Below are 23,943 nucleotides of genomic sequence, written 5' to 3'. Positions count from 1 at the left end.
AGAAATGTTCGCTATATGGCAGGCCTTGAAACTAATCTCGGAAAAAAACTATAAAAGGGCACTAGTGCTAACCGATTCTCTAAGTGCAATACAGGCTCTCCGGGACAAATTTTCGACTGACCCAATGCTTATGAAGATTTTTGAAATACTGCTGAAGTTTTCTTCACTGGGATTAAAGGTGGTCTTTGTATGGGTGCCAGGCCACATAGGCATTTCCGGCAACGAGGTGGCTGATAGAGCGGCCAAAAGTGCGGCCTCCGGGAATGTGGATGTGGTCATTCCAGTGTGCCCTAATGATCTGAAAATACTAATGAAAGAGGTCATGATAAGTAAATGGCAGAATCTGTGGAACCTCACGAGTGATAAATTGAAAGACGTGAAGCCTTTAGTAAGAACCAGGCAAGTCGAGAATCTCCCGCGGCGAGAGTCGGTTATAATCACGAGGCTGAGGATTGGGCACACTCGAGTGACCCATGGGCATCTCCTCATTGGGGCTAGAAGACCGAGGTGCTCATGGTGCAATGAAAGGCTAACTGTGGCACATGTGTTGGAAGAATGCCAGACCCTGCGTCAACATAGAGCTCAAGCAGGTCTGCCAGGTGATTTGCGTGCAGTGTTAGAAATAGGGTCTTCTCACAAAAAAAGGCTATTTGCATTTTTGAAGGAAATTCAATTTTACCATAAAATTTAGGATTAGGTTATTTAATAGTTAGGTTAGCTAATAGGTTAGTTTAACAAAAGGGGAGAGGAATATCGAGTACTCTCCCCTCTGGATGGACGAAGTATGAATGTATCAGTAGTCATGAATGTATTTATCAGCGTGAATGTATTTATCAGCGTGAGTGTATTTATCAGCGAGAGTGTATTTATAAGCATAAATGTATTTATAAGCATGAATGTTTCAATTAAGAAGAATGTAGGTATGAATGAGTGTAAATATTGTACATATTGCTAGGCTTAGTATATTTTAAGGGGTGTAGGAATATTTATAAGAGTACTACACCCCACAGTTCAGAACTGATAGCTAGGATAGTTTAGGAAAGGATATAGACGCAAATAGCCTTTAGCTAGTAAATAAAATTGAGACAAGACGAATGAGTTGGGTAAGAAGAGGATGGCACTACTGGGTACCCGCACTCCCTCTTGTCGGCTGGACCGATAACCTATGAAGGGAAGTGTGGACCTAGGTCGGATTACCCGGGGCTCCGCCATGCCTCACTGGATGAGACATTGGTTGGACGCTAATCGGATGGAGAGACATGTGCCATCCTAGTTCGAAAAAAGAACGCAGCTCTAGGGGCGCTAATGACCACTGTCGTCGATGCGCCGAAAAAAAAAAAAAAAAAAAAAAAAAAAAAAAAAATTAAAATACAACATACTGTGGTAAGGCGGATGTGAATTTCACAATAATCACCTAATATCTGATGTATATTAGTAGCAGTTCGCTTTCTTTATTCAAACAGCTTTTTTTTATAGTTCTAATATTTCAAAATTTTACTTCGCTTTCTTTAAATTTTTCTTTTTTTTGTTAGAAATTATTTTGGGTAAAATTATTATTGAAAAAAATCGTACGGGTAACAGTAAGTATTGGCTGTCAGTTAGCCTTTTTCAATCATTTTAATATTTTACGGCACTAAAGAGGACAAATGTGAGCGTGACAGTTTTTATAAACAACAGTCTCACGTATTTTGGTCACCTTCGTTCAAAAAATAATGAACTTAAAAAATTGGTCAGTCATTGTAAACTGCTCGGACTGGAAAATAAAACAAAAAAAATGGAAGTTTAAATTGATTTTTGATCTGAATATTCCAAGATTTCTGTGAGAATCAACCGTGCTACGAGGGTCGTTTGAAAAGTCCGTGAAAAAATAAAAACTACTTAATTTTTTGGGGTAAACCTTTTTTATTTTTCAACATAGTCTCCTTTTAGGCTTATACACTTCGTCCGACGCTGCTCTAGTTTGTTGATCCCTTCCGAATAATAGGATTTGTCCAAGTCTGAAAAATGGCCATTCGTTTCTGCAATCACCTCCTCGTTTGAATAAAATCTTTTTCCCGCCAGCCATTTCTTCATATTGGGGAACAAATAGTAGTCCGAGGGAGCCAAGTCTGGAGAATAGGGGGGATGTGAAACGAGTTGGAACCCTATTTCCATTAATTTTGCGACCACAACTGCTGAGGTGTGAGCTGGTGCGTTGTCGTGATGGAAAAGGACTTTTTTGTGGGCCAATCGTGGGCGTTTTTCTTGCAGCTCGGTTTTCAAACGGTCCAATAACGATGAATAATATGCACCTGTAATAGTTTTACCCTTTTCCAGATAGTCGATGAGGATTATTCCTTGCGAATCCCAAAAGACAGTCGCCATAATCTTTCCGGCCGAAGGAACGGTCTTCGCCTTTTTTGGCGCAGATTCCCCCTTGGTAACCCATTGTTTAGATTGTTCTTTGGTCTCAGGAATGTAGTAATGTATCCATGTTTCATCCACAGTGACGAAACGACGCTTAATGTCCTGCGGATTCTTCTGGAACAGCTGCAAACCGTCCTTGCAACACTTCACACGATTTGAATATCACTAGACTTCCTCGATTCAAACGAATGCCAAACACAAAGAAATAGACCGATCTGGCTGAAACTTGGTGTGTGTTCTTCCAAGATGCTACTAACTAAACATAACCTCGATACGCGCCAGTAGTGCTATCTCTCTGACTTTGCACGGACTTTTCAAACGACCCTCGTATAATAAAGAAATAGATATATCGATTTAGATTTTAATTTATTATTCCCAAAATACAATAGTTTCAACATTCGCCGACGATACTGCTATTGTTTCATCCCACTCCAAGCCAAGCCAGTCAGAACATTCAAATCCATTTAAATTTTCTCGAAACCTGATTCCCAAAATAGAAAATAAAAATTAATGAGCAAAAAATCAGTGCACATTACTTTTACATTACGAAAATCTGCGAGTCCACCAGTTTTCAACTGAACGGTGTAACGATTCCTCCAGCTGACGTAGTACGATACTTAGGACTTGTACATTGACAAGAGACTCACCTGGAAGCCACATACTCGACTGAAACGACAAGACTTGAACAGACGCTACAAGCTACTTACTAGACTACTTCACCGCAGATCCAAACTCGACTTGAATCACAAACTGACAATTTACAAGACACTGTTAAGACCCATATGAACATACGGAGCAGAAATCTGGGGCTCAACCAAACCCCCTAACTCCAAATGCCTACAGGACACTACAGTCTAAAATCCTACGGAAAATCCTTAATGGTCCATACTACATTTCTAACCTTACCATTCACACTGACCTTCACATCCCTTTTGTCACCGATCTAATAAAGTCTCGCTACCGCAACTTTCACAGCCTCCTAGCTCTCCACCCTAATCCTCTTGTACAACAACTTTCCTCTCCTCACCTTCCAGACAATACTCCTCGTCGCTTGAAGCGGAAGTGGCCTAGGGACCTACTGATGTGAGTGTAATATCCACTGAGAAAGAGTTGCTCTTACATGACATTCATGAGAACTTAACCAGTTTCATCAAATTTACTTGATGCAACATTTGTTGCAGTTGTAAATGTATTAATAAAGTGAAAAAAAAAAAAATTAGCTTTTTGCTTTTGTTTTAGCTGCCAGTCTTTGCCCACTTAAAAATTAAAATTAGATGAAGAAGGTAAGATGTTTGGTACGGTTTTAGAATAACAATCACCCGTAGATGTCGCTCTATTCCGCAAAATTATGGCAATTATAATGTAGTTAGTTTATCAACCCAGACTTGGGATATCCAACAACTTTGATCCTATCCAGTCAGCTATAGAATAGTCCTGAAGAAATCCTGCTAAGCTCTAATCCGTACATTAGCCTTCACGGGCTGTAACCATATTTTAGTCAACGTATTTTCGCCCCAAATCATTTCTATGCACGTAGTTCGATGTTGCACACTTTACCATTTTACCGTTTATGTCTATCCTTTACTTTATAGATATGCCGGCAATTCGCTACTTTTTTTTGGTGTGATTTCTTTTTTGTTTTTGTATTTTGTAGTCCGTAAAATGTTAGTCCTTGTATCAATATCAAATAAACAAAAAGTTTGTTTATGGATTCTGGGTTTGTTTCATTGCAATCTTTCTTCTGCCATATTTTTGCTGTTATGTTTACATTGTTGAAAGCTGTTGGGTGTTAAAATGCCAAAACGTGTTTGAGAAAATTAAAGGGCTAGTAAATAATAGTTTAATATTACAGCAACTATTTAATGTCTGTAAAATATTCATTCTAAAATTCCTATTTACATCCACATAACAATTTTATGGCATTTCGATTGATTTTGGTGACCAATTTTCAGTCTCTTACCTTGGAAGGCCCTTACCTCCTTCAGAACCACCTCTTCTCTGGTTTGGGAGTGGAAAAAGGCCCTAGAACAACTGGCCCGGCACAAAAAAGTTCGACTAGAATGGGTGCCGGGCCATGTGAGGACTAAGGGGAATGAATTGGCTGATCAACTGGCCAGAAATGGAGCTAACACAAGGAGTGAAAGGTCACTGGTCCGGAACCAGTCCTGGGGATCACCAAGAGTACAGTTCGTGAGAATCGCTCCCAGAGATTGGATCTGCAGAGAACATGAAAAGAACTGGGTGATGTTTCCTGGGGTAAAACAGGGCAAGAGTGTCATGCCCTTGTTGTGTAAACAAAGAACCAAAGAGACTCTGGGCTTGGACAGAAATCAGATTACTCTGATTACAGGCCTATTCACAGGACATGGCAGGTTCAGGAAGCACTTGCTCAAGGTGGGGCTTATTAGCTCGGAACCGTTGTGCAGACTGTGCCAGGAAGAGGAGGAAACGGCCTCTCACCTGTTATTCGATTGCGTTGCAATCTTTGGAACTTTGAGGCCAAAGGAGATGGTGGCGCAGAAGAAACTGGTAGGGAAAGTCCTCAACCTTTTTAGAAGGGGAGGTTTCATCTACTAGACCTAAAGGGGAAGGCACAATAGCCTCTTGTGGCTGCGGTGCCGTGGGGCATGGGTTCCGTCCCGACTTTTCAAAATCTTAAAAAAAAAAGAGAGAGAGAATGATAAAGTTTATGTTAAATTATTCGAATGTTTGAAAGGAAAATTGGAAAACTTAACTTGAACTGACAGAGAGAGGAATGCTCGAAGGATCATTTATTTTTTGTTTCAAATCAAGGCGCGGTAACAGCTGAGGACATTAGCTGCCGAAGAAGCCTTTTCAGTATCCCTTCGCTCACCGGATAGTGCTTTATCCTGTTTCATCAAAACAGGATAGAAACAGTCTGATGATGGATAAACTGTAACAGTTCTCAGGAGGAGATAATTTAAGAATAATCAGCTAGATAACCCCGGAGTTCACTGCACTAACCGCAGAACCAATTTCCTTCTCCGAGACCGTAACGTTATATTTTCAGAGATAGAGGAACAATAGGGAAGCCGAAATGCCAGTGAGATAGCCTCGAGTGTTTATTGATTTCATTTTTTTCTAATAGAAAATTTAATTTAATTTAATTTTAATAGAGAGCAAGGTTACCAACTACAAAATAAACAATAGAAACAAAATAATATAGCTTTATAATAATATTAAAAAAAAAGTCTATTATACAAATATAATATATATGTATAATAATAATAATTATAATACAATAGGTAGCAATATGTGAGCCTGCCGGCAATCAGGAGTTTAACAATACAAGTGGATAAACCGGTCTACTGTAACTACATTAAATAGTATTGTATTATTTATAAAAAATGTATTTGTAGACGATAATATTTCACAATATCTCTTTGCAGCCGTTTAAGGAATAAAAATGGATCGTATTTGCAATATTATTTAGGCACAGCAGTGTTTAAAACTAGGACTCAATAATTGACATATTGTATAACATTGATTTGCACATAATTATCCTAACTGTTTGGCTCATCCATTTGTATGAGTAATCTGCAACATCTTTGTTTTCATTTTGATTAGAATATCATGAGTGTTTAGCCATGAAGAAGTTAAAGGGTCTTTAAACATCTACTCATAATATGATTGCAAAACTCACAAGTCAAATTGACCCAAGTTTTAATTTCTGGTCATCTTCACTTTCTGGAGAATGTGAATGTTCATTCTACGTACTTTCAATTATTCCGCTTTTGCACTTCATCATCTTAAATATCTGATGAAATAAGCAGAACATCTACATTGCTATTAGCTGAGTAAGAAAATATATTACAAATAACGGAGTGTTAAAATAAAGACACAATCATGATGCTTAGATTATCCTGCTCTTTAATTCTTGTGACTTTTTCCATGCAGCAATTTTTTTTTTTTAATTTTAAATCTTTTATTGAAATTTGCGACTGCAACGGTTGTTGCAACAAGCAAATGCGATGTAATATAGTGTCTTGATTGAAGATTAGAGAAGTACCCAGTGGCAACACTCCATTAATGTGAACAGATCACTATACTGTTATGAGGAGAGTAGGTCGCGAGGCTATCTTCTCTTCAATCTCCTTAGAGGATTGCCTGGTAATGTGTTCAATTAAAGGATTAGGATGAGCTGCTGTACAGGAATGAAATTTTAAGAAACGAGTTTTAGTGAGGTCGTTAATAAAAGGGATGTTGAGATCATTATGAATGGTGAGGTTAGAAATATAGAATGGAGCGTTAAGTAGTTTTCGTAGTATTTTTGATTGTAAAGTCTGAATGCGTAAAGAGTTGGAATGTTTAGTCGATCCCCATACTTCGATGCCGTATGACCAAATAGGTTGCAGTAACAACAGGTATCCACCAAATTTATGAGAATAAATTAATTACCGTAGTTTGAACTTGTTGTTTAAGTACAAAATGCCTTAAAACCTACTCTTGCACTGGGTATTAACGAGTAGAAGAAAGTTCTACAGACTCCGGAGGTCTTGGCCTGTTCTGTACACAGTATAAGCTGCCGATGAACCTAGCCATTCTTAAACTGTCTTACACAAATATACAGACGGTTCGCCAATCTCCACACAAAGATCCTTCAATAGCCAAAAGGAACATTCAATCCCACAATGATCAAAAGATGTAGAATGAAGATAAATGATCAGAAATGTGAAAACAATACTTTAGCTCTCCGGAATATAACCTGTACTTAGAATTTCTATTCTGCCTGCCAATGATGTCCGTAACCTTTACATCGACAGACACCTTAACACATTGAAGCGACGTGAATTGAATAAATGCTGTGAATCGTTCAAAAGGCTTTTTGTTAGCAGATCCAATCTGACATAACCAAACGAAACTTATCCATAAAACCTATCTGGGCATTTGGGATTAACTTTAGGGTTTGCCTAAGCATTCTAACTCCTAACGAATCCAATCCTTACGTCTAAAATCCTTCGTAAGCTTCTTTTTTTTTTTTTTTGTTACTAACCTCACTATCCACGGCAACCTTAATTCCTGTTAATTAATAATATTGCTCTTCATATATGGAATCCCATAAAATCTTTCAGCTAGGAAACACTCTTCGCAACTCTTGCTTAGTTGAAGAGTTGCCTTCCTTTTAAGCGTGAGGCATCGTGATCTTCTATCAACAAGTGACAAAGAGAGCTAACATCGGATAGTTCCACCACTCTTATTTGTTGGCATATTTTCATCAGATTTGTTTGGGCGCACTAAAAACTATAACTTTACATATAATGAAGTTAATAAAAGTACAAGACTGCAATAACAACCTTTAGAACTTATTAAGTGAGTCCAAAAAGAAGGCATACAAAGTGAAGGGTTCGAAAATTACTGCTGTAGTGGGGATAATAAGAGACAACCTTGGCCTTGAAGAAAACTACAAATTCATTTCCACATGTGAGCCCACGATGGGATGGTAGTTTCTGTTTTTAATTTTGATAATTATGCGGTTTTTTACCAAAAAATTATTAGTGCCTTAGTGCCTACAAAATTATTTGAATTGAATGAATACTGACATGAATACAATCGACTGTCAGGAAATAGTGGCTAACATTTTAAAGGAAAAACATTTTCAAAGCTCATAATATTATAAATAAATAGAAATATTTTCAATTTAAGGAATGGGAATCGGGCTCTAAAGGAAAGAACTAGTTAATAATAATAATAATAATTATGTTAATAATAATCAAAGTAATAATAATGAAAACTACATCCAAGACACGGGTTGGTTATAATATTTAATAATTGAAATTTGCCACTAAAAACATTCTATACGCCATAGATTCTTTAATATAGGCAATTAATGGCAGCCAATTAGAGCCATTCAACAGCAGAGAATCATTTCACTTTCTTTTAAGGTCACCTTGTCAAAGAATTTCTTTCTTATAAAACCCAATATTCTACAATGACCAAGAAAGTGAAATACATCTTCATTGACGCCCATATTGCACATACTGCATTTGTAGTTTCTTTCTTGAATATATGGCTTATAGTGTATAATATTATGATTCATCACATTATGGTATTACTGATTATTACGATATTACCATGTTTATGATATAACATATAAAGGTTATTTCGAATTCTCTAAGAATCAGAGACATGTTCCTTTCCTGTTCTTTTCCAAAATATAACAGTAAGCAAACAGAAAAAACCTCACCAAATACAAGTTAAAAAAATTTGGGTACTTGCTTCGACAAGAAATATTGCTTGAATGCTCTAGCGCCAGAATGGTGTCCTCCATGACCGTCTACTAATGGAACGGCCAATAACGGAGATGTTGCGTAGACATTTTGCAAAGCAAACTACGTAAAAGAGAACTGAATTAATTAATTGAAAACTTCATTTCCCAACAAAACAGTGCTTCACCATTCAGGGCTTAAACTGTCGCATAATTCTTGATGGAAGAAAGGGCTTTGAGATATGACACTCTGTTATCACCTGAAATTTTCCTTGCGATTTCTAGTGGTTTTACACTAGAAATTTTCTCTACGAGAAAAATAATTTTCTTTTACCAGATCAATTCTAGGATCTAGTGTCTCTAGAACGTTATCATGGAGATCAGACTTGATTGAAAAATGGTTCGAACCCTGATAACTGTTTAGATGAAGTATGTGACTAAGTATAACTTCTTTATAACTCAACATTTCGGTTGGATTTGTGCCAACCAAATAATTTTAGAATGATGGATACCTACTTTTAGACTGCTAAACTTCAAAACAATATCTGAAGATATACTCTTAATACTGAATCATTTGAAAGAAGAATCACTTGTTGGGTATTAAAAAAAAATGTTGCAATTCCTATGTTGAAGGCGGTAAAATAGTGTCAGAGAATTAGTAACAAGAATGACGTATACAGACAAGTATTGACATGAATGTTCTGGTCATGCATGACTAACCTCTGTTAAAATCGAATTGTGTGCGATACGGTTCCTATGTGACCTGTAAAATATCATATCAATGTTGGATGTAAGTAGCTATCATTATATCTGAAAACTAGTTCATTAGAAGATGTACTAGTTCATTAGTTGATTCCGACAGATGTGAAACACAATTGCAAGCCGTTTATATTCGATTATAAAAGTAGCACTTGTTTAAAATATTTCCTAACTTTTTCTCAAATATTTCAGTGAGATCAACAGTAAGTTTTTAAAGTGCAATTTGCAACCTTTGACTTCCTCATTTTAAGACAATCTACTTTAAAAATTGATTACTTGTCCATCTAAAAGAGTTTTCAATGAATTAAACCACTTGATAAACTAACACTCTTGAGTGCTCGTAAACACGTTTTCTTGCAAAACAAACGTAATTTCTCAGACGAAGAAAAAAGGAATCCTGGAAAATGATATACAGTTAGAAAGCCAATTAAACAAGGAAACTTTTATAAAAAGTGCCAGCACCTAGGTCTGATAATGATCACATAAGAGCCTAATGAGTTTTCTTAAAAATTTCGATTACTTTTATTTTCCCAGTATTCGGAGGAAGATTGAGGCTGTTTGGAGAATAATTTTTGCTTTAATTTGGTGTCAATTTTTAGAAAATTTATCTGTCATCCGTGTCATCAGAACCGAATTCGGACTAAAACGTTCTGAGTAATAACATTTTTATTGCAAAAAAAGTAATGATTTTAGAAAAAAAAATTAATGTGACGTCACTCAAGAACAGTGGAAAATATGAAGTTGGCCAATACGTCATTGAACTCCACTTTAGATGTACTACACACAGCAGGCCTATGGACAATACTTACTGGTTCACTCTGTATAATTCGTCAAAAATATTTGTATGTAATGGTTATATTGAAGGCAGTAAGCCAAAGGTTGTGTCCATTGTAAAGAATATATAATTGCATAGTTAGTTGTCAGTGACAAGGTAATTGTTGCACAGGATCAAGAAGATAAAGAGTACATTTAGGAAGCAGTGAAAGAAAACAGAGAATTTGTCCACAGTGAATAAATCAAGAGGATCTAGCCATAAATGGTACAGTAATCTAAATGGTACTCTGTTGCAAATATCTAGGCTCCATTATTGAAATGATGGCTTCAAAAATAAAAAATTAATTAAAATAAAACCTTAATAGCGAGATAGGAATGATTAATTCTGTTCAAGATTTTTAGGGTATAATATTTAGTTGACATTTGACATATAGGACTCCATCCTGTACCAAATACAGTTGGAATTTGCAAGTATTACTCATATCAATTTACAAAATTGTGTATAAAAAATAAATATACATAACAATTTCTACAAATTGCGCAAAATTTTGAAAATGAAAGTATGAATTTACATTGCAATTAATCTAATCTATAATTAGTCCGAATTCGGTTCTGATGACACGGTTAGAAAGACAGATAAATTTTCTAAAAATTGACACCAATTTAAAGCAAAAATTATTCTCCAAACAGCCTCAATCTTCCTCCGAATACTGGGAAAATAAAAGAAATCGAAATTTTTAAGAAAACTCATTAGGCTCTTATGTGATCATTATCAGACCTAGGTGCTGGCACTTTTTATAAAGGTATAATTGCAAAAGCAGCACTACAAAAATGGCAGACAGATTACAATAATGGTGATAAAGGTAGATTCTATAAAACTATGGCAGATCAGTTACCTAGACAACCATGGTTTAAGGGAACTTTCACTAATAAATGGGTTGTTACGACAATAAGCAGGCTGAGAGCGAACCACGCGGTGTGCGGATCGTATCTACACAGGATCAACAAAAGGTCCTCTCCTCTTTGCGTAGATTGCAATGAGGAGGAGGATTTCAAACATGTAATAATGATATGTCCACGTTAAGTGGTAGAAAGGAAACGAATGTTTGACGACATATACAGGTATTTAGATGCACCATTTCGCTACGAAGACATTATATTCTCCACCAACATTTATGTGCTTAAGTCGATAGCAGAGCTAGCAATGAAATATGAATGTATTTAAAAGCTATAGCCGAATTAGAATGAATGGAAGAAAATGCTTAGAGAAGGATTACGTGATTTTAATTTTGGTTAAGCTATAAGGATGGCAGGAGCACAGAGTGCTGCTCCATCCATTAGCAGTAGTTTATGTAAATAGCAGTATATAGTAGAATGATGAATGTGTGAAGCGAATGTATTTGTAGGTAAGAATGGAGAGTGAGTGATATTCTAGTGATAGGCACCTAGACGATGCTGGCTGTATGGCGGAAGCCAATGCCAAAAAAAAAAAATCTAATATAGACTAATTTTCACTTTACTAAAAGTTAAAAGTGTTTTCAAAAATCAAAATATTTTTTTTAATATGAGTTTTAGAAGTTCTCGCTTCTTCAGTCTATAAACTGAAAGAGATTCTACCTTTATAACTGTCTCTATTACCGTAATAGACAAGACACTCAATTAATATACAGGGTGTTTACGGAGGGTGGTCGAAACTTCGGGAGGTGATTCTGCAGCTCAAATGCAACAAAAAATATTCTATTCACTTTGGCCCGATTCTCAATAGTGTCCAAGATATTTGCATTTTTAACTTTTCCGACCATACTCGCGTTTTTCACCATAAAAACTGCCGTAACTTTTCTATTCTTTATTCTAAAACAAATCTGCTTATTCCAAACGAAAGAGCATTAAATTTCCTATAAATTTGCTTAGTACAGAGCCTCAAAACGATTCTTATAACAATGAAATTTTTACTTGAATGTCTAAAATTTCCTTCTCGATGATTTTTGTTACAATTTTTAACTGCATTTTTTCAATAGTTAGTGAATCAAGGAATCACATAATTTCAGAAAAAGTTGTGCATTTATTGAGCTTCAAGATCATATGGATTTTGTTGGTTTTTAATAAAACCCTATCCCGAACAAAGGGCTGTAAATGCAGAAAACTGGGATTTTGCGAACTGACTTTTCATTAATAATTTGCTCAAATATCAATTTATACCATTTTAGTAACCATTTTAGTTTAGAACAATTATTATTTTATAAAACAGAAGTAAAAATTAAAGTAACAATAAAACACAGAAGTGAAAAAGTACAATAGGCAGGAGCCTAGTTAAAATTGCTACAAAAATCGTTCGAACTATTCAAACAAGGAAGTGGGGAAGAATTGTGGCAAATTTTTAGATTCTTGACTACAATTGTTTGTGCAACATATTTTAACGACGTAATGGAGGTTTTTTTCATCAAAGTTAATTAATAATTATTCAAAACTAATCAATTTTTGGAGAAGGAACAAAAAGAATATAACCATTTTATTTTTAAATTAATATTAAATAACTTTGATAAAAAAAACCTCCATTATGTGATTCAAATAAGTTGCACAAACAATTGTAGTCAACTACTGCGTTTTATTGCTACTGTATTTTTTACTTCCGTTTTATTAAATAATTGTGAAAAACTAAAATGGTTACTTTTCTTTTTGTTCCTTCTCCAAAAATTGACATTTGAGTAAATTAGTAATGAAAAATCGGTTACGCAAAATCCAAGTATACACCGTATTAACGGTAACGCGGGATGCAAGCGTCACGGCTCCGAAAACAGTGTAAAATAACAGCAGAAGTAGGAAGAAAGGCAAAGCACTATAACTAAACCGGGCAATGACCATCTCAATAGCCAAAAGCAGGCCCATAGTTCCGACGGAAATACTGGGCAGTTTGGTGATTTAAATTTACTTGTTCTTTAATTGAAATATTCCATTTGTTCCCGTTTTGTTTTTTTTTTTTTTTTACTTTAAAATTGTTTTATACTCCAACGGTATGAGGGACAGTGAACTTGCCCCCTGTGTAAAAAGTTTGGGGACCCCTGACTTAAACCTACACATGTAATATCAAAAGAACTCATTATTCGAATTGTCACAATTTCTTTTTCCCCAGGCGCCAATTTCAATTCACACTGCTTCCAATAACTATTATTACTTCCTGAAATATATGTATGCAAATAACTTGCTATCAGAAGAGTTGAAGATGAATTACACAAAAATTAGGCCATAAAAAAATAACATTATCAAGAAACCCCTGGCCGCAATAAGGATACTACATATTGCTATGATTATATTCATCTCTCATCACACCTTCATGGAGCATCATATTAATCATTTGGTCTTTGTAATGAACATGCTCCACTGAGCGTGCTTATCAAATTTGTAATATCAGTTTTCTCTTTAAAATATCATCATCAGATATTAAATTTCACTCTCACTAATCCGATTGTCCATCTACATGTTATGATGGGTCGTTAAGAAGCGGAAATGATGCATCAATCGTGAAAGTGGTCAGGATGAAAGAAAGCTCCTAAGTTGTGGAATGGAAAACTCGGGAAGTAATCAGTGCTTAAGATGTTATCGTGTATTTAGTACAATAACAGATTTAGAATGTAATTTGTTCAAGGAAAGCACATCCATTGTGTGTTTAATATTCAAATAATTGAAGATTATTTTTTATTATATTAAGTTGTAAAAATAAAATAGGAACACTTGATACTTCTTACAATTTCAGTGAATAGAATTATATTCTTACAATCGTATAAATTGTGTAAGATTGTTGTCAAGACAAGCGTATGGAATCAATTTAGTTGCACATAGTGCGAACTATATTTTCGAAACAACGGAAATGTATACGAAATTATTATTATTATTATTGCCTACAGTTGGTATTGCTACTGATATAGTGCCCAGCGTACAGAGGAGTATCTCCTTGGGACGTGAGACACTATTTCAGGGTTGAATATCGCTCAACCGGATTTACCAATAAGAAATGATTTTTTTAATCTTTAAAACAGGGGTTCTAAACTCTATTAAACCACGGGCCAATTTTGGTGCAATTCACGCGGGCCACAACATATTTACAAAATTTTTCCTAGTTTTCCAATATCTGGTTTCAGAGACTGAGAACTAACAGTCTTCATTAAGGTAGATAGATGTTTGTCCAGTCAATCTTGATCTGTAAGCCGCTTTTTTTAATTTCATAGACGGAAATAGTTGCTCCCACAAGGACATACTCCAAAAATAACACAAAATTTGTACAGAAATTATTTTTAGATATTTCTCACTTAACTAAGAAGATATTTTGGGAATTCCTACTTTGTCTCTTTTAAAACCGAATCATTCTGGAATTCCACTGTGAGTGGCAGACATATGGCTTCCAAACGTAGCGGGAAGTAGTCACCGCGTTACTACAAGGCCCAGTGGCCTGCAGGTAAGGCACTGTGGGCCACGTGTATACTCGGCTTCAGTAGTTAAATGGTTAATATGAAATTGGTGTATACAGTATTGCCTCAATCTCCTATAAGCGCTATTTTCTTCATAACAATTTTTTATATTTTCATTTTATTTCAGTGCATCGTGGGCCACAAGAAATTACCTCAGGGGCCGCATGTGGCCCGCAGGCAGCCATTTTGACACCCCTATTCTAAAGTTTTTATATACATCTAAGTCGAAATTCAATTGAAGGTATTTCTGGTGTAGAAGGTGATTAGGGATACTCCTAAAATGGCCCACATATTGTGAAGCTCTAGGTAAAGCTTAAATAGGTAGTTTAAAAATTTTGAGTTTGAAGGAATTGGAGTGACTAGAAGAGCGAATTTGATGGGTTTATTTAGATTTCCGCTATTTCCTCAAAAACTAATTCAACTCATTACACTTTCTGTTTTTATACAACTTTCAGTTCTTTTAGGGTTTTAGTTCTTTTCAACTACTTTTCTATAAATCTTAATTTATTTATTTGTTTATCCAAGGCCAAGAAGTGGCGGATTAAAATAAACCCACAAAAATGCCAGCATGCCAAGTTTACTCTCCGGCGGGGCTCCTGTCCACCTGTCCTCTTCAACAGCAATCCTCTTCCTTATAGAGATCTGGCGCGCTACCTTGGGCTCTACATAGACAAGCGACTCACATGGAACCCACACACTAGACTTAAAAGACGAGCAATGACGAAACGTGTGAAACTGCTTTACAGACTACTTGGACTACGCTCCAAATTACCCATTGAACTCAAACGCTTAATATACAACACTATCCTCAAACATATGTGGACTTACGGGTCTAGAGCTGTGGGGTTCAGCTAAATCTACAAACATACGGACTGTACAGACATTTCAGTCAAAACTACTCCGACAGATAGCTGACGCTCCTTTCTACGGTGACTAACCTTACTCTTCACAACGACCTCAACATCCCCAACCAACTCGCTAAGACTAAATACCAAAAGTTCCATACTGCTCTCTCGACTAGCTCTAATCCTCTTGTACTGTCTCTCGCTTCCTCTGACAATCTTCCTAACAATCCTCCTCGCAGACTGAATCGCCAGTGGCCCTGCGACTTCCTTGAGGTCTGAAGACTTAAACATCATTAATATCCCGTAGAGAGTGCTACTACTGGGTAGTTTCTCTCCTCCTGCTCTTCACATATTGTGGTTCTATCACTAATAACAATAGCTTAAATAGGTAGTTCAAACATTTTGAGTTTGAAGGAATTGGGGTGACTAGAAGAGCGAATTTGATGGGTTTATTTAGATTACCAATTAATCTTGTACTTCCTGATTTACTTATTGTATATTTGTGTATACAGATTGTAGATAACTTAATAAATAAATTTAAAAAAAATTATTTGATTATTAAAGCGGCAATATTTTGCCGTAATTAATACAGTTGATCGGTTTAATTTTAATAAATCATGAGGGGGGAAATGTGCCAAGTATACAGAGAATAGTTTTTTTGGATACAGCGAACTTTAAAAGGGATATTTTTGGGTGAAAAATGGTAATCCAAATTTTGACACCATCCCAATACTGCCTCTTAGTTGAAGAAGAGAAATAAAAATGCATAGAAACGAACATTACGTTCAGGTTGAAGTTGTTTATCCAAACACTGTTTGGGAAACGTCTAAAGGCTTTCTGTGTCTAACTCAGTCAAAAGATCAACAGCAGTGTATCATATTGTGCCTATTCTTTTCTAAATAATATCTTTAAAAATTTTTTTTTTGTTTATTTAAAAAAAATAGGTCAAAAAATATTACAATTCCTAAAGAATATGGATGCCCTGACTAATTTTAAACATTATTACACGTTAAATGCAGTGGACTAATGTAATCTTTTTTTTATCCTGCGTTTTCTTTTAGTTACGGATTCTCTGGGTTACCACTGCGAGTTAAAAAAAAGGACAAAAAAATTTTAAAAAATCTCTTAATTTGAATGGTTTAAATACAACAAACTATAACCGTTCCGCTGACTTTTCACATGATTACAATATCACCGTGGACGGAGAAGTTGGAAACGAACTCTAAAGTCACTTTTAGCTTTGAGTGTGTCTTTAGAAAAACAATAACTGAATGAGAAAAAGAATAATTCAGCTCAGTCACCTGTTTGGGGAATGCTCAAGGTTCTAGCTTACAAATTTCCCTCAAACAGTGGAGTCATATTTAACTATATTACAACATTTACAGTTTGTAACATTAAATTACACTTAAATCTAATCTTTACCATTTAACCTTGCCAAGCAGCCATTTACTGGAAAGTCAACAATCCATTGCGTGCAGATATCCCCCTTAGTTGACGGGGATTTTCTGCTAACTCCATTTCAGCATCCACACTTAACCTCATATTAACAGTGCTCAGAATTTAGAACCACTTCCATTTCAGAAAATAGCGCTTAAAAAAGGGTCCGGCAGACGGGTTTTCCATGCCGTATGGTACTTTTCCTATATTCTTGTATTTCCTATGTGTTTAATAAAGTATTATTATTATTATTATTAAAAAAGGAAGAAAACTTGGTAAAATTTTTCCGTGAAAAATGGTTCTTATAAAAGTATTGAGAACAGCTAATTGGGCAAATACTAAACATTAGAACTACGGTAGACCTTTTTTTTTTCAGTCTTTGCGAAGAATGATGGAAAACTTAGGAACTATCCAGCTACTTTGGCCAGAAAAAGTGTGTTTTGCGGTAACGGCAACGGCTATTTAGGCCAGTAATAAATATTAGAACTACGGTAGATCATTTTCTGCTCAATCCTGGCAAAAAACTTGGGAAATATCAGCTGTTTTGACCAAAATAAAGGTGTTTTGGAGAACTGAGATCGGCTATTAAGGTCAATACTTTTTTGTTTTACTTTATTTATTTTCACAACTGCAGTATAATTCTGCAACATGTGAAGCTGATACAATATGATAACATATGGGATTAGCTATGCGGTTAGCGTATTGGATTCCCACGCGGAGGTCCCGGGTTCGAATCCAGCTACTGTCCCTTAGATTTTCTCTTCGAAGGAGCTTCTTACAGCTCACTGTCCGGTGATGGACAGTGTTGTCTGTAACGAGTGAACACTGTCTGGAGGCCTGCAATGCACTGAAAAAAGCTCCGGACGCCAATAACCTTAGATGTTGACGCGCCTTAAATCATAAAAAAAAATATGTATACGAGGTTATCGTATATATATGATAACAGAATAAATAAATGAATGCAAGAGGAGAGAATTCACCCATTGGTGAAACTCCCAAAGTGGTACAGATCAACTATTGTACACTAGCACTTACTTCATTTAGAAGATCGCGTGGCCAACTGCGCTTCATCCGCCTGGGAGGATTTCCTGGTAGAGTAGTAAGTTGGGCTACTAGTGGATTAGGATGTGAGGTGATTGATGTGTGGAATTTAATGCAACAGGATCTTACAGTTTCTGAAACATAAGGAACAAGGAAATCTCGGTGAAAGCTAGAGTTAGAGACATAATAAGGAGCATTTACGATTCTACGGAGTGTTTTTTACTGGAAGGATTGGATTTTGGAGCCCCAAAGTTCCACTCAGTAAGTCTAGACAGGTTTTAGTATCATGGTGTACATAAGTCGTTTATTCTGTAGTGATAGTTTGGATCGTTTGTCGAGAAGTCTACAGAGAAGTTTGAATCGTGTGTTTAGTTCTTCCTCCGTTTAAGTCTAGTATGTGATTCCAGGTTAGGCATTTGTCCATGAAGAGTCACAATCTGGTGTGGGAAGAGGAGTGAGGTTTAGGTAAACGGGTGGAAGGATAGTTTGCCTTAAGGAGAATGAAATCACATTTGTTTTCATTAATTTTAATTCTCCATTTCTTTAGTCAAAGCTCAAGAGAGCCTAAATGCGATTGAAGGGAGCGATAGGCAAGGACCGGATCAAGGCCAGTACTAAAAGTAGAACTAGGGTAGACCTTTTTCTTTTAACTCTTTGCGAAAAACAAATAAAAAAATTGTGAACTATCTGTTATTTTGGCATTGTTTTGCGGTGATGGGAAATGCTATTAGGCCAGGACTAAATATTAGGACTAGAGTGGACCTATTTCTTTTCACTCATTGCGAAAAACGAAGGAAATCTTTAGAACTATATGCTATTTTGGCAAGATTAATAGTGTTTTGTGTTAATTAGAACAGCTTTTTAGGCCCGTACCAAATATTAGAACATTTTTGGTAATTTATAATCTGAGATATTCTGTTACAAGACAAGAATTCCCTTATCTTACTTATGATACAGATACAGAGAAACTAAGATCTATGCTGAATAAACTAGATAAATATAATAGTTGTAATGTCTGTAATCTGTTATCTAATATAATCTAAAATTTAAGGAATTTCAGTTATTATTCTTTCTTCCTTCGACTATTTAGTTCGTCAGCAAGACGGCTGGGTGGCTGTGTACGGAAGATTTTTGACCATCAATGATAATAATTACCAATAATTACTATATAAAACAATCATTAAATACCTAATTATTATTTTAGATTTCAATGTTAATTTGGCAGACGAATATAATTTTATTGTTCATAGTCTTAACAGTGTTATTTTTCATTTTCATTTGTGTTTATTTAAAATTATGTTTTTTGTAATTAATCGATTTTCTATTCTATTCATACAAACAGGCAATCGTCTCTTAAAAGTGCATTAAATTAAAATACAATTATAAGTTTAACTATAATAATATACACATACTCAAAATATGAATATTCTTGATATATTAGAATGTTTAATGTGATTGTTGCTTTCAAAACTCACCTTAATTGTTATGTTGTTCCCAAAATTATATTAAGACACTCGCAGGATACAATTTCCGGTCAGTCAATTTCTTTTTTTTTTAATAATTTTGAAAGGAATAAAAATATTTCTCAACTGTGTTATTGGAGAGATGATTATCAAAAGTAGAATATTTCTAAGATCGATAACTGTCATTTCGAGCTTAAAAATTTCATCTTATTTATTTTCTCAATAGAAATAGGGTGTACTTGATTTTATGGAGACTAGATTAAGGAGCAATGGTCCAACCTACCATTCTGATCTGACCGAACAATAAGAGAGTCAAGGAATGTTACATTTTTGAAATTGGTTCTGTTTCTGTTTAACTAAACTAAGAATTTTTAAAGATTTGTTTGGAATATGCTTGTAACACTTCGAAATGGTTTTGAAAATATGTCACTCTCATTTAAATCAGTCCTCGAAAACAACGATTAACTACTTTACCAATTTCAGCTTATATCGAATCTGAAACTAAAATCTATCCTTTATGAATGAGCTTAAAGCGGCATTGCCAATAGAATAAAAAAAATGCTACCAACCTAATCACAAGAAAAATTGCACTTAACGCTTAGCGAGCTGTTTGTCCATAAATCACAGATATGCTTCATTACAGTGTAATAACATTATTGTGATACTTATCCAGCACGATTTGTTTAAAATAGCCGTGTGAATAATTTTCCAACATTTTAACGTTCCTCGTTCCTCTTTGTGTAACTGCCGGTATTAACTTGTTAAGGATATAACAGAGAAATTACTGAGAAAACAGAACCTGTTTAACTTTTTTTGGGTGGGGGAATGAAGGAGATAAAAGTTATGCAAAACATTTTTTTGGTTACATAAATAAATACTAGAATTGATAATCTTGCCAAGAGGACCTAGATATATAAACAGCTGTAGGAATTTTCATATTATTGACAGCAAAATCCGCTATTCTCTCTCTACCAAAGTTCACTCCAAACTTACTACTCACTGCTGCCTCGTTAAACAGAAGATTCTATTCCCAAAAAAATAACCCAGAAAGATAACGAAGAATTCTTTCTTCTATTTGATTGCCCAGACAGTTAGCCGATCCGCAAATTACATTTAATAACTTTCAGCGTTTTATCTGACATTATCAAATACCGTCTAAACTAGCGTTTTCCAACCTGTGGTACGCGAGTTGCTGGTTGGTGGTACTCAAAAAATGATCAATAATGGCGAACATAAAAAATAAAAATTAAAGCATAAACGTTTTTTCCTATAATTCATAAAAATTATTTTAATTAATAATATTATACAGTAAAGTTGTTAAAATGTAGAGTAATAAGGTTGGTCTGTCTCAAGATATACGAGAAAATATAATAGCACATTTAACAGGATTCAAATTGTCTCTCACGGAGTATTTTCCCAAAACCCGAAAACACAAATGATAATTGGATTTCAAACCTCTTTTTTAAAGAAAATTTAGGAAAAGCTACATCATTATCGATAAAAGATAAAGAAAATTTAATAGAATTATCATGTGACAGAACTTAAATGTTAACTATATAAAAATCTGCTTAAAGAGACTGATTGTGATGAGTAAGCTCTATCCAAGCAACATTAAATTTAATTGGTACTTACAGGTAGTTGAATGCTTAAAAGAAATTAATTTAGAAGATTTGGGCACAAATATAATAATCCTAAAGAAGAACTTTGTAAAATAAATAATAATTTTGAAGAGAAAAATGTGTACACAATTTTTAATTATTTAAAAAAAGTTTTAAAACTAAGATCTTACACTTTACAAAGTTTGTGAAGTGAACGTGAACTTGAACTCTTTTGTAACAGATACATTGTATCTCTATACAAATAAAGATGATAATAATAAAATAACACACTCGGAATAACAAATTTCACTAAATACAATTAGCTTTATGAAGTGATACAATTTCGCATGATGTACGAGTACGTACTACCAAGTGGTACACGAGCCAAAAAATGTTGGGAAATGCTGGTCTAAACAATCAGTATGTTCTACATAATAATACAACGTAATGTTCTATATAATGTCATCTTTAGGGCTGTGTTCCTAGATGACCTAGTCACAGGGCGATAGATCGGCAAAAATATTCAAAATAATAATAATAATAACATAAATTGGCATTATTCTTTCTTCTTTCTGGTTTAATGAATCAGTCGCCAAAAATAATCAACATTACTGAAATAGTTTGCCCCAATTTTGGCCGTTTAAAAGATAGATCAACCATATCACCCTCTTGTTCACTGTGCTTTCTCTGTCTCTATTCATTTAAGGCAGAGCACAGTCAAAAGGAGTTATACTCAAGTCCTTTTCCGCGATGGTTATCCAGCGGTGCGAATGTCATAGGTTTTTTTTCCTTTGTCCTTATTGTTCATGCACAGCGGTTGGCATGTTGCACGAAACTCATACACCGTCGTGTATTGAAGGTTATTATCATCCGTCAAATTAGTCTGATTACCCTTTTTGTACGAATAATAAGTGTCTATAATTTTTCATTTCCGATAAAATTGCTTCTTTATAATTCTGAGAGAAAATATAACGCCACTATAGTCTGCATAAGAACAAGAAACACCTTTTTGCGCCTGTAAAATAACAAATGACATTTAAAAATCATTACTAGGATCCAAATTTGAAACGCATCGTATTCAAAGCACGAGTTTATTTGCTAGGTTTTAGGATTATACCAACTCGCATTATATTAATTCGTTAAAAATCTAATTTTTGCTTTCTCCCTTTAAGATTTGTTGTTTTCCCTACCAATGGTTTAGTAACCTTCAAATAAACTCACGCACATATAAAATAATTAATAATTTTATATAAATAATAATAATAATATTGAGTGTTTACGCATTATGATTTTATTGTAATTAGTACATAACAACGCACTTACCATCCACTTACAAGCTAAAAAATCTTTCAAAATGAAACAAGAAAACAATTGTACAATTGTCCCTGTTCACATAAATCTCGATTAACTCATTTCATGCTCTTATTCATTTTTAATTTCCGCTTTTATACCCTAGAATAATACTTGAAAAGTAATTAAACGCAATTTAAAATCCACTTTATTTATAAGTAAGAAATGCTGCTTCTGTCCCATTTAAACATTCCATTCGTTCTTCTATTTTTTTACATAAACTGTAGAGCTTCGAGTGGAAATATTGCCATCTTAAAACAATTCTTTTGAATTATAAGAAAAATAATATTGAATGTAAGATTTAAAATTATAACCGAAGAACCTATAATTTAAATATCTTTTATTTATTATTATTTTTATTTTCAAGATGTTTGATTTATTTTATTTTGTAAAAGCTCTAGTATTTGGTTTGCTCTCCATTGCACTTTAACCCTCATCTTTTTCTGTCTTATGTCCTTTTTATTTACATTTTTTATTTTTATTTATTTATTTAATTTTTTTCACAGATGAACATGGCGATAAAACGGCGTATTTAAGGTGTAACAAGCAATATAAAGATCTATGTGCTACAAAAAAAATACAGTATTATAAAAGTATGGTAAACATGATTAACAGCAGTAAAAATAGTAAGGATTTTTGGCGTGCTGTTAGATCTATAAAAGGTTCTAATCCCGTATATTACAATAATATATCAATGTCAGATTGGGTAAATCATTTTGAATCTATGTATTATAATAATAATTTGTGCTAGAATGTAATCTATTATGCTATGCCACTCATCCATAATTCTAGACTTGATGAGAGATTTACAATCGAAGAATTGGAAAGAGTACTATCCAAAGTTAAAAGAGGAAAGGCCCCAGGCTTGGATGGTATCACCTATAAATACTATAGCAATGCTACTCCTGAATTTTTAAATGCTATGTTGAATATATTTAATGAATTGTTTGAAACTGGGGAGGTACCAGTTAGTTTTAAAAAATCATTAATCTTTGCCATTTTGAAAAAAGGCAACTGCAATGTGGTATCTAATTATAGGGGCATTTCATTTAATAATGCTATTGGTAAATTGTATACTGGTCTTATATTAAACAGACTGTCAGATTGGGCAAATGATGGAGTACTTAGTGAGTTTCAGGCAGGGTTCCGTCAGGGCTACTCCACGATTGACAATATATTTACCCTGGTTAACATAGTGAAATTGAAACTGAGTATTAAAAGGCAAAAAATTTATGCATGTTTTGTGGACTTTTCGTCCGCATTCGATACAATTAATAGACGTTCTCTTATTTTTAAATTGCATAATTTGGGTCTTTCAAGCAGGGTGGTATGTGTCATAGAAGAGTTGCTGAATGGTACTGCTGGCTCTGTCCTGTGCAAAGAAGGAAGAAGCAACGAGTTCAATATTAATGTGGGCGTTAAACAAGGCTGCCTCCTCAGTCCTTTATTATTCTCGTTGTATATTAATGATCTAGAGAATTGGTTTGATGGAGGTGGTGTGCTACTTGGTTCGAGAAGAATTAAAATACTAGCCTTTGCTGATGATGTTGTACTTCTTGCTTCTGAACCGCAGTCCTTACA

General features: G+C 34.6%; 1 long non-coding RNA gene across 1 annotated transcript in view; it reads left to right on the top strand.

Annotated features, from left to right (window-relative positions):
- The window catches only part of LOC141453068 (uncharacterized), a 52,297-nt gene extending 28,561 nt beyond the window's left edge, over nucleotides 1-23,736 (top strand). The window contains exon 2 of the long non-coding RNA XR_012457759.1: nucleotides 22,869-23,736. This is a non-coding gene — a long non-coding RNA (uncharacterized lncRNA). The remainder of the gene's footprint in view (nucleotides 1-22,868) is intronic.
- Nucleotides 23,737-23,943: the final 207 nt, after the last annotated feature.

Source organism: Rhodnius prolixus, unplaced genomic scaffold (assembly GCF_049639745.1).
Source record: "Rhodnius prolixus isolate KJV_2025 unplaced genomic scaffold, Rpr scaffold_3, whole genome shotgun sequence".
Classification (NCBI taxonomy): Eukaryota; Metazoa; Arthropoda; class Insecta; order Hemiptera; family Reduviidae; genus Rhodnius; species Rhodnius prolixus.
The sequence above is the reverse complement of the archived record's forward strand: the minus strand, read 5'-3'. Positions and strand labels throughout refer to the sequence as shown.